General features: G+C 43.7%; 1 protein-coding gene across 1 annotated transcript in view; it reads right to left on the bottom strand.

Annotated features, from left to right (window-relative positions):
* Nucleotides 1–17,134, bottom strand: part of ST14 (ST14 transmembrane serine protease matriptase) — a 71,384-nt gene that overhangs the window by 52,878 nt on the left and 1,372 nt on the right. The gene's annotated exons all lie outside the window — the stretch shown is intronic.

The raw sequence follows: 17,134 nt of genomic DNA, 5'->3' as shown, positions 1-17,134 counted from the left end.
TCTATCTAGTTCTATGTGAGGGACTCTACTCTTGTTGCTCTAAAGAGGTCTGCTTTCCACTGCTTCTACTACAAAGCCAAGTCCACAGATTGCTATTGCAAGGACTTCTGCTTCAGCTTTCAGAAAGGAGTTCATTGTCCTCAACCTGTATATACTGTAGTTCTCTTTTTTGAGTATCCCACTCAATTCCCCAACTCTATCCCAGTTACTCCAAACTAAAACCAAAAGCACAGCCCTAGACTTGTATTTGAGCCAAAGAGTGACTGTAATCGTGTGCCTGCCTGCAGGGCAATCTACTGTGAAAAAACAACCTGGGCAATTTCCAGCAGCTCCTATGGGGATAGCACTCACAGACAGTGATTGTGGAAGTATTCCTGAGCCCATGCAGTGATGTCCATCACAGAATCATGCCTGTTTTTGTTTCAGTGTCATCTGAGGGCCCAATGATCACTGGTATCCAATATTGCGTTTCAGCCTTGTCCCTTGCGCACAGAGATTTTTCCATATTCTCAAAAATCTTTTGATATTATGTACTGTAAAGGGTTATATATTTAAAGTCTTTGCAATTTTACATTGAGGAACATTATTGTGAAATTGTTCAACAATTTTTTGACGCAACTTTGGACCACAGATTGGTGAACCTCTGCCTATCTTTACTTCTGAGACACTCTGACTCTCTAAAATGCTCTTTTTTTGCTCAGTCGTGTTACTGACCTGTTGCCAAATAACCAAATTCATTGCAAAATCTTCCTTTGTCAGCTTTTTGTTGCCCTGTCCCACCTTTGTTTGAGATGTGTTGCTGCCATTAATTTCAAATTTACCTTATTTGTTTTTCTTAAAATGGTATATTTTCGCAGTCTAAACATTTGATATGTTTTCTGTTTTTTATTGTGAATAAAATATGGGTTTATGAGATTTGCAAATAATTGCATTCTGTTAGTCATATGACTACCTACAGATAGGAAGACATCTCCAAGTGAAACCAAAGAGAAATCGGCTTGGGATTTGAAGCACAGGATATAAACCCAAAGAAGAAAAATGTAACATCCATCAAGTAATAGTTCTTTAAAAGCACACGTCAAACGTTTGGTTGTTCTACAACATAATTATATCAATATTACCCATTGTTCCTGCCGGTTTCTGAGGGGAAAATACCAAGTCCGTTTTGCAAGTGACAGTACTCACTGCATTCTCTCCTGTATGGCAAAACATTGTCACCCTATGCAGAGCTCCTGTAGGACGGAGACTGTGGGAGTTATTTACTAAAACTGGAAAGTGCAAAATCTAGTTCACTTCTGCATAGAAACCAATCAGATTCCAGGTTTTACACCCCAGTCACATCAAGCCGAAGTCTGAAATTGTGCGACTTACAGTGAAGTCGCACGATTTCAAAGTTGTGGGACATGCCGATTTCAGGTGCGATTTGCAAGACATCGGACACAGATGTCTATGTAAATCGCACCAAAAGTAGCGTACCACTTTAGAAATCGGCACGGCTCTGACCAAGTTGGAAACACACCGATATGATTGCTGTAATTGTGGACAATTGGGTGTGACATAGCATGTGATTTGCAAGTCAAAAGGTATGCAAATCGCATGCCATGTTGCACCCAGTGTGACCGAGGTCTTATAGTCAAAGCTTAAAGTGTTAATAAACCCCGGACCCTGTATCCACTATATCTGGTCACCACAGTACACACAACATGGAAATGCAATTATTTTAGTAAATATAAATTGCTAAATATCTTTTCTCATCAGCAGTTAGAGCAGTCTAGTGACTTCAGCTGAGCACTGGTTAAAGCTTGTAGGAGGAGCCTTCTTTCTGCTCTAGGAGGATGTGAAACCTCTGACCCTCTGTCTGAACAGTGCTGATTGGCCTTGTACTGATCACATGCACTCTCCCAAGAAAAAAACCCCAACAATACACACCAAATTGAGCATTTGCCTACAGATTCAGTCTGTATCAGGTGGTCATTTAAACAAGAGGAGGGGCAGAGAAGACAGGATCAAACAGCCTTTTTACACAATGCAGAGGATTAAGTTCAACAGTGAGTATACCAAGCATGCTTTACTGCATATACAGACTGGGTTTTGTAACACTTTAATTGAACAAGCTGAAGTTAGAAGCTGATTGGCTAGCATGCACAGCTGCACCCGATTCTGAGTGCTCCAGCTTTAGTAAATCTCCCCTATAAGTATACAGATCAGGAGTGACTAGGCACTGGAAGTGCATTGCTACTTTTCAGGAGGAATTCCAGACAAAAAGTTGACTTTACAGAATACTGCTTAGACAATAAATAACACAGTGGCTAAATGGTTAGCACTTCCGCCTGGCAGTCCTAGGGTCGCTGGTTTGAATCCCAACCATGGCACCACCTGCCTGGAGTTTGCATGTTCTCCCTGTCTCTACGTGGGTTTCCTCCAGGTACTCCGGTTTCCTCCCACACTCCAACAACATGCTGGTAGGTGAATTGGCTCCTGTCTAAATTGTCCCTAGTATGTGTATGTATGAATGTGAGTTAGGGACCTTAGATTGCACACCCCTTGAGGGTTTGGGACTGATGTGAATGTACAATATATATGTAAAGTGCTGTGTAAATGGACGGCTCTTTATAAGTACCTGAAATAACATTTCTAAACTTTCCTTGACTTTGAGTTCAGCTCCACTTTATTCATGGACCTTGATTAACAGACAGAAGAGAAGCTACACACAGCAGCGGGCGGTTAGACAGGCACAGTCCTCAATCCCTGGGGCATCTCCATCTTCCAGCTGGACCCTGAACAGGAACATTTCCTTTGTCACCATTCATATGTAATCTAAGGAGCAGGGAGGGGGAGGGGCAGGCAGCTCACACCTACAGCTTTAGCTGATCACAAAGGCAAAAGGTTTCCTAACCTTATCAGTTGTTCATTACTCTGTTAGAGGCAGAAAAAAAAAAAACGCTTCTGGTCTGCGTTTTTGATTGGAGCTTTCTGGCAGAAAAAACACTAAACTCTCCTAAACACACCTAAATTGTATACAGAATGCTCTATATCAGTGGTTTTTTTCTGCTAAGGGAACTGCCATTTTTTTTTTAAGCCCAGCATTCATTGAGCCGAAGGCTGCATTCACTTGTGTTTTGTAGCTGAAAGCTCAAAGATCCAAAAACGCTCAAACTTAAAAAAATCAATTGTTCTCTATGGCGCCTGTTTGCAGGATCAGGTGTGAACAGGCACCATAGAGAACAATTCATTTAAGTTTGAGCTTTTTTTGTAGCTTCAAGCTACAAACTGCTGAAGTATGAAGGCAGCCTAATAACCCACTGCCAGCAGTGTCTGAAGGGGCCCCACAGACATTAGATTGTTGTCGGGTCCAACCAGCGTCATTCCTCCCCTCCACATATTGAGGAAAGGGAAGCATTGGGGCGATGTGGAGATGGTAAACAAATCTCCCAAAGTATTAAAAATCTATTCCAGCAATGGAAACACCTTCTAGTACATTCTGAATGGCCCAAGCTGTACATTCGTCATTGAAGCCAATATTGGTAGTCTTATTCAGCACTACAGAATATGTCAGAGCTATATAAAGGTATAATAGTGTGACTGTAGAGGGACATTAGAGTGTCAGCTCCTCTGGTGCAAAGACTGATGTGACTGGCTCAGTGTTCTCTGTACAGCCCTGTATAATATGTCAGAGATATATAAATGTATAGTAAAATCAGACAAATAAATGAAAGATTTCTGATACAAGCATACTGAACACTTGCTGTCCTGGATTACGTTGAAGAATTTTAAGAAGGAACTCTGTATAATGTGTTAGCCAGAAAAGCCTGCTCACTATGAGTGTTTCTCAAACTTCTCTGCATTATTGGAAGAATCGTCTGATTAATTGTTACATCACTTCCACAATTATCTCCCTGACCTCAATAACTCTGACTGTGTTTAATGGAGCAATTAGGGACACCCGTTCCTCCAGAGTCACCAGACCGGACTGTCAATATGCTCAGCACCTGGGAGATCAGTACCGAGTTATGTCCTGTTCCCAACGGAATAATGGAGGGCCTATACAGACATAGGAGCCCATACCACAGCATAGCACTACATTACTGGAAGCAGAATTCCCATCAGACAGCAAACACACAGCTAAAGTGGATACACTATATTGCCAAAAGTATTGGTACATCTTTCAAATCAAGCACCTAGACATGCAGACTGCTTCTACACACATTTATGAAAGAATGGGTCGCTCTCAGGAGCTCGGTGAATTCAAGCGTGGTACCGTGATAGGTTGTCACCTGTGTAATAAGTCCATCCATGAAATTTCCTTGCCACTAAATATTCCACGGTCAACTGTTAGTGGTATTATGACAAAGTGGAAGCAACTGGGAACAACAACTCAGCTACGAAGTGGTAGGCCACAAAAATTGACAGAGTGGGGTCAGCGCATGCTGAAGCGCACAGAAGTCGCCAACTGTCTGCATAGTCAATAGCTAAAGACCTCCAAACTTCACATGGCCTTCAGATTAGCACAACAATAATGTGTAGAGAGCTTCATGGAATGGGTTTCCATGGCTGAGCAGCTGCATCCAAGCCTTACATCACCAAGTGCAATGCAAAGCATCAGATGCCGTGGTGTAAAGCACGCCACCACTGGACTCTAGAGCAGTGGAGACGTGTTCTCTGGAGTGACCAATCACACTTCTCTGTCTGGCAATCTGATGGACGTGTCTCGGTTTGGCAGTTGCCAAGAGAACAGTACTTGCCGGACTGCATTGTTTCAAGTGTAAAATTTGGTGGAGGGGGGATTATGGTGTGGGGTTGTTTTTCAAGGGTTGGGCTTGGCCCCTTCGTTCCAGTGAAGGGAACTCTTAAGGCGTCAGCATACCAAGACATTTTGGACAATTTCATGCTCCCAACTCTGTGGGAACAGTTTGGGGATGGATCCTTCCTGTTCCACCATGACAGTGCACAAAGCAAGGCCCATAAAGACATGGATGAGCAAGTTTGAGGTGGAGGAACTTGACTGGCCTGCACAGAGTCCTGACCTCAACCTGATAGAACACCTTTGGGATGAATTAGAACAGAGACTGCGATCCAGGCCTTCTCGTCCAACATCAGTGCCTGAACTCGCAAATGTGCTTCTGGAAGAATGGTCAAACATTCCCATAGACACCCTCCTAAACCTTGTGGACAGCCTTCCCAGAAGAGTTGAAGCTGGTATACATTTAGGACCATATATATTTGGACACAGGAATAATTGTAGATTTTTTCAGGTACTTACCAAAACATATTTAAGCTATAGTTTTATAATGGATATGGGCTGAAAGCGCACACTCTCAGGTTTCGTTTGAGGGTATGTACATCCAAATTGGAGGAAAGGTTTAGGAATTACAGCTAAGAGTAGCCTTCCCCCCTTTTTCAAAGAATCAAAAGTAATTGAACAATTGAATATAATCATAAATAAAATGTTCATTTTTAATATTTTGTTGAGAATCCTTTACTGGCAATGGCTGCCTGAAGTCTGGAACCCATGGACATGACCAAAGACTGGGTTTCCTTCTTTCTGATGCTTTGCCAGCCTCCAACTGCAGCTGTCTTCAGTTGTTCTTTGTTTGTGGCCCTTTCTGCCTTCAGCAAAAGAAATGCATGCTCAATTGGGTTGAGATCAGGTTATTGACTCGGCCATTGCAGAATATTTCACTTTTTTTCCTTCAAAAGCTCCTTGGTTGCTTTAGCAGTGTGTTTTGGATCATTGTCCATCTGTACTGTGAAGCGCCGTCCAATCAACTTTGCTGCATTTGGCTGAATCTGGGCTGACAGTATATCTCTAAGCACTGCAGAATTCATCCGGCTGCTTCTGTCTTCTGTCACATCATCAATAAACACCAATGACCCAGTGCCACTGGAAGCCATGCATGCCCATGTCATAACACTGCCTCCATGTTTTACAGATGACGTTGTGTGCTTTGGATCATGAGCTGTTCCAAGCCTTCTCCACACTTTTTTCTTCCCGTCATTCTGGTACAGATTAATCTTAGTTTTATCCATCCAAAGAATGCTTTTCCAGAACTGGTCTGGCGTTTTTAGATGTTATTTTGGAAAAAAGTCTAATTTGGCTTTTCTATTCTTCAGGCTTATGAATGGTTTGCACCTTGTTGTGAACCCTCTGTATTTGCTCTCGTGAAGTCTTCTCTTGATTGTAGACTTTGACAATGATACACCCACCTCCTGAAGAATGTCCTTCACTTGTCTGGATGTTGTGAACGGGTTTTTCTTTACCACAGAGAGGATCCTGCGATCATCCACCACTGTTGTCTTCTGTGGACGTCCATGTCCTTTTTTATGTTGCTCAGCTCACCAGTGTGTTCTTCTTTCCTCAGAATGTACCAAACTGTTGATTCGGCCACTCCTAATGTTGCTGCTATCTCTCTGATGGATTTGTTTCATTTTTGAAGCCTTACAATGGCCTGTTTCACTTGCATGGACAGCTCCTTTGAACACATGATGTAGGTTCACAGCAATAGATTCCAAATGCAAATACCAAAATTAGAATCAACTCCAGACCTTTTACCTGTTTAATTGATGAAGAAATAAAGGAGTAGCCCACACCTGGCCATGAAACTGCTTTTGATTCAATTGTCCAATTACTTTTGGTCCCTTGAAAATGAGGGATGGCTACTCTTAAGAGCTGTAATTCCTAAACCCTTCCTCCAATTTGGATGTACATACCCTCAAATGAAACCTGAGAGTATGCGCTTTCAGCCCATATCCATTATAGAACTATAGCTTTAATATGTTTTGGTAAATACCTGAAAAAAAACTAAAATTGTGCCTGTGTCCTAATATATATGGACCTAACTGTAGCTGCAAAGGGTGGGCCAACTCAATATTGACCCCTACGGACTAAGACTGGGATGCCATTAAAGTTCATGGGCGTGTAAAGGAAGGCCGACCAATACTTTTGGCAATATAATGTGTGTGTGTATCCGAATGCATTATTGTGCGCTACCTACTTATGCCCAACAATTCTCTCTCCCTGCCAGAGAAATCCCTTGTATAAATTACATATATAGCTTCCATTTTAAAAATAAAAAAATCTTGTGAAATGGTTCCTTTGCAATCAAAAAGAACAGTGGCGCTATTCTGCATAATATTATTATTATACAGTATTTATATAGCGCCAAAGGGTATGCTCAGCGCTGTACAGTAGCAAGGGGGACAGAACATGACAAGACAGTAACAATACAATACACGAGGGGTTCGAGGGCCCTGCTCTTTCGAGCTTACAATCTAGGAGGGAGGGGAAGGTGATACGGGAGGAGATGGCTGTGGGGGATGGAGTGGTTGGAGGAGTGGAGGAGGTTAATTGTTAGGTGAGGTCAGGTGTTAGGTGAGGTTGGGGTAGGCTTCCCTGAAGAGGAGGTTTTTCAGGGTGCGCCTGAAGGTGAGGAGGGTGGGTGACAGTCTGATGGATTGGGGTAGGGAGTTCCAGAGGATGGGGGAAGTCCTAGAGAAGTCCTGCAATCGGGCGTGGGAGGAGGAGACCAGGGAGCTAGAGAGTAGGAGGTCCTGTGAGGAGCGGAGGGCACGGGTAGGGTAGTATTTGGGTATCAGGTCAGTTATGTAGTTTGGGGCGGCGTTGTGAATGGCTTTGTAGGTCTACACTATATGTGTATCCAAATCACTAAACAACTTATAAATATCAAATAACTGTGACTGACTGAAATAAACAAAGGTGAAATGAAAAAAAGTCCATATGTTTATTTATTTTACTCAGTCACAATTATTTGATATTTATAACTTGTTTAGGGATTTGGAGATCTATAATATTTTCAACCAAAATATTTGCAGTTGTGTTCATTCAGTCCTGTCTTCTGACTATCACACTGCATACGGCACCGAATAGAATGGTGTCACCACGATCCCCCTGCCTGCTTAATGGAGGTTGGAGAAGCAGCAGAATATTACTGCTCTATCCATCTGTAAAATGTTCGGTTACATTTACAAGGACGTTCACATATAGATACATAGTGGAGTTTAGGGGCGGCTAAATGCTGCCTCCGGATGCAGCAATAGTCTCTGCTGTGGCCACATCCAAACGGGCCGATTGCCTGTGTACAGCCAAGACTCCCCACACACTGACCCTGGTGCACACTGGCTGTGTCCTGGGTCGGTATTTGCATGTATGTATTCAGATGCAAGTAGTGGTGTCTGCCATTGATTTGTACAGAGTAGAAATCTGACAGCCACCGCTGACACCTTCAGCTGTTCACACAGTGTGTGCGACAGCATTTACAACAGCTGGCAAGAGTCCACTGACACGTCACACACAGGCTCTCATGTCAATGTCGCCTTACATGCAATACAGATGAATGGGTATACACTGCCCACCCTCTCCCAGTATAATTCCTGCCAAGTGACAGGTGTATGGAAACATGTATGTTGTGTACGCAGCATACAATGAAAGAAGATGACTTGTCTGCAAAGCACAACAGAAGGCAAAACTGTTTTTTAGTTTTGTAGAGCGATTAGACTACCTGCAAGGTTGTTCTGACCGTCTTTTTCCCCGTTATGGAGATTCACGCTCGCTATTTGTCTATTGGTGAAAGTAAACAAAATCTTAAAAACGATAAGTTGACCTTCTGTAACATATTTAGGATGCAACATGTAACGATCTGACCGGCACCCCCAATGCCCGCTGTGACAGCTATCAAGGGATCTTCTCCCCCCTCGCTGTCACACTTTAAAAAAAAAAAAAAAAAAAGTGGTCATGCAGGGCTCCGCCCACCTGGCCGCGTTACTCATCCACTGCATTCTGTGAATGGGAAAACTACAAGTCCTGGCAGTCTTTTCAGCTGGTCGCTGGTAGTTTTCAATGAACTACCACGGAGCTCCACAGCACCATTGTAATTTATCTGCTTGCTTGTACGGGATGTATGAGCAAGCAGATATACTGACAGGTCAGGGGGAGACCTGCATGGCACCAATCATCTGCTGATGGCTGGGGCAATGCTTTAGAGCAGGGGTCTCCAAACTTTCTAGACAAAGGGCCAGTTTACTGGCCTTCAGACTTTAGGGGGGCCGGACTGTGGCCATTGGGAGTAGAAATTGTCCAGCACCATTGGTTGTAAACAATGCATCTTTGCCATCAGGGGGAGGAATAGCGCCTATTCTAGGTGTAACTTGGAGAAATAGTGCCCCATTGGTGTCAGTGGGAAGACTAGTGCCCCGTTGTTAGTGTCACTGAGAGGAATAGTGCCCCATAGTTTGTTTCAGTGAGAGGAACAGTGCCTGTTGTTGATGTCAGTAGCAGGAATAGTGCCTGTTGTTGATGTCAGTAGCAGGAATTATGCCCCCTTGTTGGTGTCAGGGAATAGGAATAGTGTCTTATCGGTGGGAGAAAAAAAGTGCCCCAAGGGCCAGATAAGGGCAAGCAAAGGGCAGCATCTGGCCCCCAGGTTGTAATTTGGAGACCACTCCTTTAAAGACTCCATAAATAAAAAATAATAAATGTACATTTACTTGCAAAAAAAGTGCATTTATTAATTTTTTGTTAAAAAGTGAACTTATTCTTTAAAAAAGGTTCAACTTTGGGAACATTTTACATGCACCACCTGTTTATAAAGTGGAACATATAACGTGTTCCAACTCCTACAGCCTCTCGCCGGTTCCCACCACCCAACCCCCTTCATTGTGACAGCAGATCAGGGATTTTCTCCCTGCACCCGCTGTCACAATTTTAAAAGAAAGAGGTTGTACAGGGCTTCACCCACATGGTTGCATTGTGTATTCACAGAAATCTGTGAATGAATGAACTACATGTACTGACAGCCTTTGCAGCTTTCCTAATTACCTACCAGGGTGCTAGTGAGAGCTCAAGGTAGTTCATGGAGTATTCCTGTCATTGGGCAACTGACTGCCTGTACAAGGCACAAGCAGAGAGATACACTGACAGTCTGCAGGAGCCCAAGATTGCACCTGCAATATGGTTATTAAAGGGTGCAATGCTTTACAGGTGCCTCCCTCCCCCCCCCCCAAAAAAAAAAAATGCATATTTTTTACCTGTGAAAAAAAAAAGTGCATTTATTAGTTTTTCCATAAAGGTGAACTTATCCTTTAAATCATGGGCTGTCACCAGAAGAGGAGTAGAGGGGGTGATCTGCCAATGGGGACACTAGTTATGGTGACCCTGATGACTACTAGGGGTTTCCCTCACTTTGGAGGGATTACCTCTCACTTACTTTTGTGACTATGTGACAGGAAGAGAAGAGAAATCTTCAGATGGTGCCCCGCAGACAAAAAAAAAAAAAGAAAAAAAAAAAAGACGATCCTCCCTATACAAAATGAAAACAATGTTTCAGTTCTACCTTTGGCAAGGCTCTATTTTTTATGTAATGTTTAAACCCAGCAGCATTTTTTGCTTTGAGTGAAATATCCATAGTCAGAGTTTGTTCACACCAGGGGAATGAGCTGTGTTTTTACTGTCCCCCTGAACACAGACATGCAGCCATGTTGATTAAACAGCATGTCACATTTAGCAGGTGCTACTATGGCCAAATGTGACCCATGCCAGTCTATAGGGCTGCAATGCATGCAATTATGACACAGTGAAGCAGAATTTACAGGGCTAAAGAATATGTAACCCCAACAATTCATAATCCTGATATATGCCTGCTGTAGCATGTACTTGTATAGGAAGTATCCTGTTCTCTTTGTATTGCTTCCTTTGTGTGAAATCCCTGGTACGCCCGCCAGTCCCTCGGCTTTCCTATTAAAACCTGACCACACTAGGCATGAGAGCACAGCATGGTCAGTTTTTTTAGCTGTACTGGGAACTCAGCCTGCTCTCCTCCAATGATCAGACTTCTACTGACACACCTTCCTAGCACCACTTGGGAAGATTAGTGTACTGCTGTCTCTCCTCCCTCAGCTGTCTTTGCTCCTTTTTGCAGCGGAGAACAGATGGTTTATGGTCACTTATAGAAACGGGAAAGAAAAAAATATTTATAATAGGTTTTTTTTGTATACATAAATGTGATACCTTTCTTTTCTATTTTTAACTGAATGGGCTGTTTTACAAGGTGGGGGTTCACATAGAATTTAAATACGGTGGAGAGGGGCGAGTCCTCACTGCCTGTTAAACACCTCTGAAAAGGGATCCATCTCAGATCGCTTTTCTGAGGGGTGGCAAGGGCTCTCACACATGTCAGCACAGAGGTGTCCCCTTTGGAATATTTCCCCTCTAATGCTGAACTTGTGACAAGTGGAAATTTTCCCCTCACTTTTAATCCAGTGGTAAAGGTCACCAGGAGAACGAGAAGGTGAATCTCCCCAACAGACACAGCAATGAAAACCTGTCAGGGGATCCAACCCTTCTACACTCCATTCAAAACTAGAAAACACATCTTGGCTTTAGATACACTAACCATCATGCAGGGCATTCTGCAGAAAGTCTCCGAAGATTTACTCGGAGTGTCCCCACTTTATATACGAAACCAATAGACTGCAGTGTCAGACATGCACTCCTCATGGCCTAGAAGAGGGAGTGACAACGTGTAAACACTAGTTTGGCCTCTCCAGCAAGATGAACAAACAATGTAACAAACATTCTGAAGATCTGCTCCGAGCTTTATAAACAGCAGATCAGGGAATGGCGGAAGAGAACGTTGGCTGGCCAGAGAGGGGGTGAGTCACTGCGGACCACGAGCTCAAGATGGGGCTATCCAACTGACCGCCTCATCAACTGCGGAGGAATATTTGTGCTACGTAATGAAAAAGGAAAAAAGTGTGCTATATACACAAATGCATGAGCCAATGTAAAGGACTGCTCCAGAAGAGAGATAAATATTTTCCTGCTTACTACCATTGGGGAGTCTTTCAGAATCATGAAGTCCTCTGCTCTTACAGGCTGTCATTGATGTTCTCCATCTGAAAATGCCAATTGCTTGGATGTTTCCTTCAATACTGGTCTGGAACAAGCAAACAGCAACGTATGCTAGCAGGTCAGCCAGGCAACTGGCATTATTAGCAGGCATTCAGCAATAGTTCCTATTGTCTAGCAACTGCCCTTCCTCACAGTACAGGTTTCTCTCATATGAGGGCTGCATATGGCCTGCACCCTTGTCGGAGATCAGCGGATATAAAACTTGCTGCCATGTAAGGAATGTACTCATGCAGACTTGTCAAGTTACTGACAGGTCCACTTTAAGTGAGGAAGCTAGGATGAAGATGACAGTTGTGTAAACCAGCGTGTGTTTTCCGTCATAGGCTGGTAATGGCAGTTCACCACTTGTCTCCTCTCACCCAACTTTAAACCGCACTCCTCCTGCTGTTCATTTCATAATTCCCACTATAACTCCTACAAACTGGTAGAATAGCAGCCAAAATGTAGCGGTGAAATGAAAAGCAAATACTATATAGCCAGTTCCCCCAAAAAACAGATTCTCAGTCCAGGAACATCTGAGGATAATTGTGAGCGGGCCCTGGCATCTGAGGCCATGCCCAAACACACAAGGGCCCACCCTGCTTTACAAGACACTGACCCCCCCCCCGCACCCCTCCCCACACATAGCAAGGCAATTCCTTCACAGACCACAAACTACACAGATTGCAACACCATCGGAAGTGTGTGCCAATAAAGTAACATCTGTAGAGAAGATTTGATCTGTCAGTTCCTATCCTGCCAACAGCAGCAAATACCGAAATGCAGAGATCTGAGGGCCTTTAAAGATGGACTCCGGAGAAAGTAAAAATCCTCCCTTGCAGAGGGGCTGCCCTCGCACTTCAGTCGTTAAATACTCATTATCTATGTCTGGAGTATTGAAACCAGTTTTACTTACCCGATCCTCCTCTACTGCAGGCTCCCTTTGCAGCCCCTTCTCCTGTATACTCCAATGGTCGCAGGTCCTCTGGCCCATAATTATATTTTAACGTGTGTTTGTTATGCATTACAGTTCCTTTCATAATTGGGCTTGTGAACACAACACTCCTCCACACATGTATACATATGCATTCCAGCTCACAGCAAGATGATGTAAAGGAGCCATTACTGAACCTGAAAATGAGTTAGCATTGCTCCCTTCTCTCTCCACAGACTACAAAACACCCCCCGTTATGGAGAAAAGAGGGAGTTGTTCTCTGATGCACTGCTCAATACAGTTGTCACCAAGACGGAGTATATGGCAGGATTGCCAGGTTAAAATAAAGAAAAATATTTGTGAAAAAAAAAAAAAACTACCGCAGCCACCACATCTAAAGACCAGTGAGCTGCAATGCTATCAAACTTTGTTCTTAGGTTTGGAAACACTTTAAGACTACTGATGGACAGGAAAATCACCTCTCAACCCCACCCCCACCACCTTAGTCCTGGTATACAGATGTCCATCTTTCTCTAATTTGCATATAATTATAGATCAACAGTGATCAGTTATCTGTCTATACATACAGCAGATGTCACTTCACTCAGGATAGAGAGTACAGCACACAACCACTGTGTACAGAATACAATGGGTTACAGTTATATTCTACATATATGTTACACAATCAGCCTCTATTAGAATACACAGAAATCCATGACATAACACTGACCAGATCTGGAGATCATTGTTATCAAACACAAAGATACAATGTACATCACCTGAGTCACAGCAATCCCGAGAGATGGACAGTCTATACAATGATTGAGAGACATCCTTCCCCTACATGTAACGCGGACGTGTAACGTATACAGGCGTAGACGTCCTTCCCCTACATGTAACGCGGACGTGTAACGCGTACAGGCGTAGACATCCTTCCCCTACATGTAACGCGGACGTGTAACGCGTACAGGCGTAGACGTCCTTCCCCTACATGTAACGCGGACGTGTAACGCATACAGGCGTAGGCGGCCTTCCCCTACATGTAACGCGGACGTGTAACGCATACAGGCGTAGGCGGCCTTCCCCTACATGTAACGCGGACGTGTAACGCATACAGGCGTAGGCGGCCTTCCCCTACATGTAACGCGGACGTGTAACGCATACAGGCGTAGACGGCCTTCCCCTACATGTAACGCGGACGTGTAACGCATACAGGCGTAGACGGCCTTCCCCTACATGTAACGCGGACGTGTAACGCATACAGGCGTAGATGTCCTTCCCCTACATGTAACGCGGACGTGTAACGCATACAGGCGTAGACGTCCTTCCCCTATATGTAACATGGACGTGTAACGCATACAGGCGTAGACGTCCTTCCCCTACATGTAACACGGACGTGTAACGTATACAGGCATAGATGTCCTTCCCCTACATGTAACACGGACGTGTAACGTATACAGGTATAGACGGCCTTCCCCTACATGTAACACGGACGTGTAACGTATACAGGTATAGACGTCCTTCCCCTACATGTAACACGGACGTGTAACGTATACAGGTATAGACGTCCTTCCCCTACATGTAACACGGACGTGTAACGTATACAGGTATAGACGGCCTTCCCCTACATGTAACACGGACGTGTAACGTATACAGGTATAGACGTCCTTCCCCTACATGTAACACGGACGTGTAACGTATACAGGTATAGACGGCCTTCTCCTACAGTGCCTTGAAAAAGTATTCATACCCCTTGAAATTTTCCACATTTTGTCATGTTACAACCAAAAATGTAAATGTATTTTATTGGGATTTTATGTGATAGACCAACACAAAGTGGCACATAATTGTGAAGTGAAAGGAAAATGATAAATGATTGTAAAATTTTTTTACAATTAAATATGTGAAAACTGTGGCATGCATTTGTATTTAGCCCTCCGGAGTGAATACTTTGTAGAACCACCTTTCACTGCAATTCCAGCTGCAAGTCTTTTTGGGGATGTCTCTACCAGCTTTGCACATCTAGAGAGGGACATTTCTGCCCATTCTTCTTTGCAGAATAGCTCAAGCTCTGTCAGATTGGATGGGAAGCGTCCGAACAGCAATTTTCATGTCTTGTCACAGATTCTCAGTTGGATTTAGGTCTGGACTTTGACTGGGCCATTCTAACACATGAATATGCTTTAGTCTAAACCAGTGGTCGGCAAGCCGCGGCTCGCGAGCCACATGCGGCTCTTTACCCAGTCTAATGCGGCTCTTCTGTGTGCCGGGCGCCTGCTCCCCTCCCTCCTCTCGGTCGGCCGCTCCCCTGCCTCCTCTCGGTTGGCAGCCCCAAAAGTCCGCGCGGACCTTTTAATCCGGCTTGCGGATGTGGCTGTCAGGATGTGTGTAGGCGGGGCAGCGTGCCGAACGTGAGGGGAGGGGAGCTAGGCTCCTCTCACAGTCCGCCCTGAAGACCCGAACGGCGCGGGAAGACAGCGAGAGGAACGCAAAAGGTAAGTGAATTGACACGGGGGACTTGGCTTACTAGAAGGGGGGGGGGGGAATAGTACTGTGGGGGATGAAATACTATATGAGGGATGAAATACTATATGGGGGGATGAAATACTATATGGGGGATGAATTACTATATCAGGGATGAATTACTATATGAGGGATGAAATACTATATGGGGGGATGAAATACTATATGGGGGGATGAAATACTATATGGGGGGATGAATTACTATATGAGGGATGAAATACTATATGAGGGATGAAATACTATATGGGGGATGAATTACTATATGAGGGATGAATTACTGTATGAGGGATGAAATACTATATGGGGGGATGAAATACTATATGAGGGATGAAATACTATATGAGGGGATGAAATACTATATGGGGGGATGAAATACTATATGGGGGATGAAATACTATATGAGGGATGAAATACTATATGAGGGATGAAATACTATATGAGGGATGAATTACTATATGAGGGATGAAATACTATATGGGGGGATGAAATACTATATGGGGGGATGAAATACTATATGGGGGGATGAAATACTATATGGGGGGATGAAATACTATATGAGGGATGAATTACTATATGAGGGATGAAATACTATATGGGGGGATGAAATACTATATGGGGGGATGAAATACTATATGAGGGATGAATTACTATATGGGGGGATGAAATACTATATGAGGGATGAATTACTATATGAGGGATGAAATACTATATGAGGGATGAAATACTATATGGGGGGATGAAATACTATATGAGGGATGAAATACTATATGGGGGGATGAAATACTATATGAGGGATGAAATACTATATGAGGGATGAATTACTATATGGGGGATGAAATACTATATGAGGGATGAAATACTATATGGGGGATGAAATACTATATGGGGGATGAAATACTATACGGGGGATGAAATACTATACGGGGGATGAAATACTATACGAGGGATGAAATACTATACGGGGGATGAATTGCTATGGGGGATGAATTACTATATGGGGGATGAATTACTATGGGGGATGAATTACTATATGGAGGATGAATTACTATATGGGGGATGAATTACTATATGGGGGATGAATTACTATGGGGGATGAATTACTATGGGGGATGAATTACACTATGGGGGATGAATTACTATATGGGGGATGAATTACTATGGGGGATGAATTACTATATGGGAGATGTATTTTCAGTTTTAAAAATGTGGCTCTCAAAATAAATTTCAATCATGGTTTTGGCGAGATTTGGCTCAGTTGAAAAAAAAGGTTGCCCACCACTGGTCTAAACCATTCCATTGTAGCTCTGGCTGGATGTTTCGGGTCGTTGTCCTGCTGGAAGGTGAACCTCCGCCCCAGTCTTAAGTCTTTTGCAGACTAACAGGTTTTCTTCTAAGATTGCCCTGTATTTGGCTCCATCCATCTTCCCATCAACTCTGACCAGCTTCCCCGTCCCTGCTGAAGAAAAGCATCCCCACAACATGATGCTGCCACCACCATGTTTCACGGTGGGGATGGTGTGTTCAAGGTGATGCGCAGTGTTAGTTTTCTGCCACACATAGCGTTTTGCTTTTAGGCCAAAAAGTTAAATTTTTGTCTCATCTAGCCAGAGCTTCTTCTTCTACATGTTTGTGTCCCCCACATGGCTTCTCACAAACTGAAAATGGGACTTATGGCTTTCTTTCAACAATGGCTTTCTTCTTCCCACTCTTCCATAAAGGCCAGATTTGTGGAGTGCACGGCTAATAGTTGTCCTGTGGACAGATTCTCCCACCTG

This window comes from Staurois parvus, unplaced genomic scaffold, assembly GCF_062004578.1.
Source record: "Staurois parvus isolate SC_StPar_1 unplaced genomic scaffold, SC_StPar_1.0 ptg001200l, whole genome shotgun sequence".
Taxonomy (NCBI): domain Eukaryota; kingdom Metazoa; phylum Chordata; class Amphibia; order Anura; family Ranidae; genus Staurois; species Staurois parvus.
Note: the sequence above shows the minus strand (reverse complement) of the source record. Positions and strands in the feature narration are given on the sequence as shown.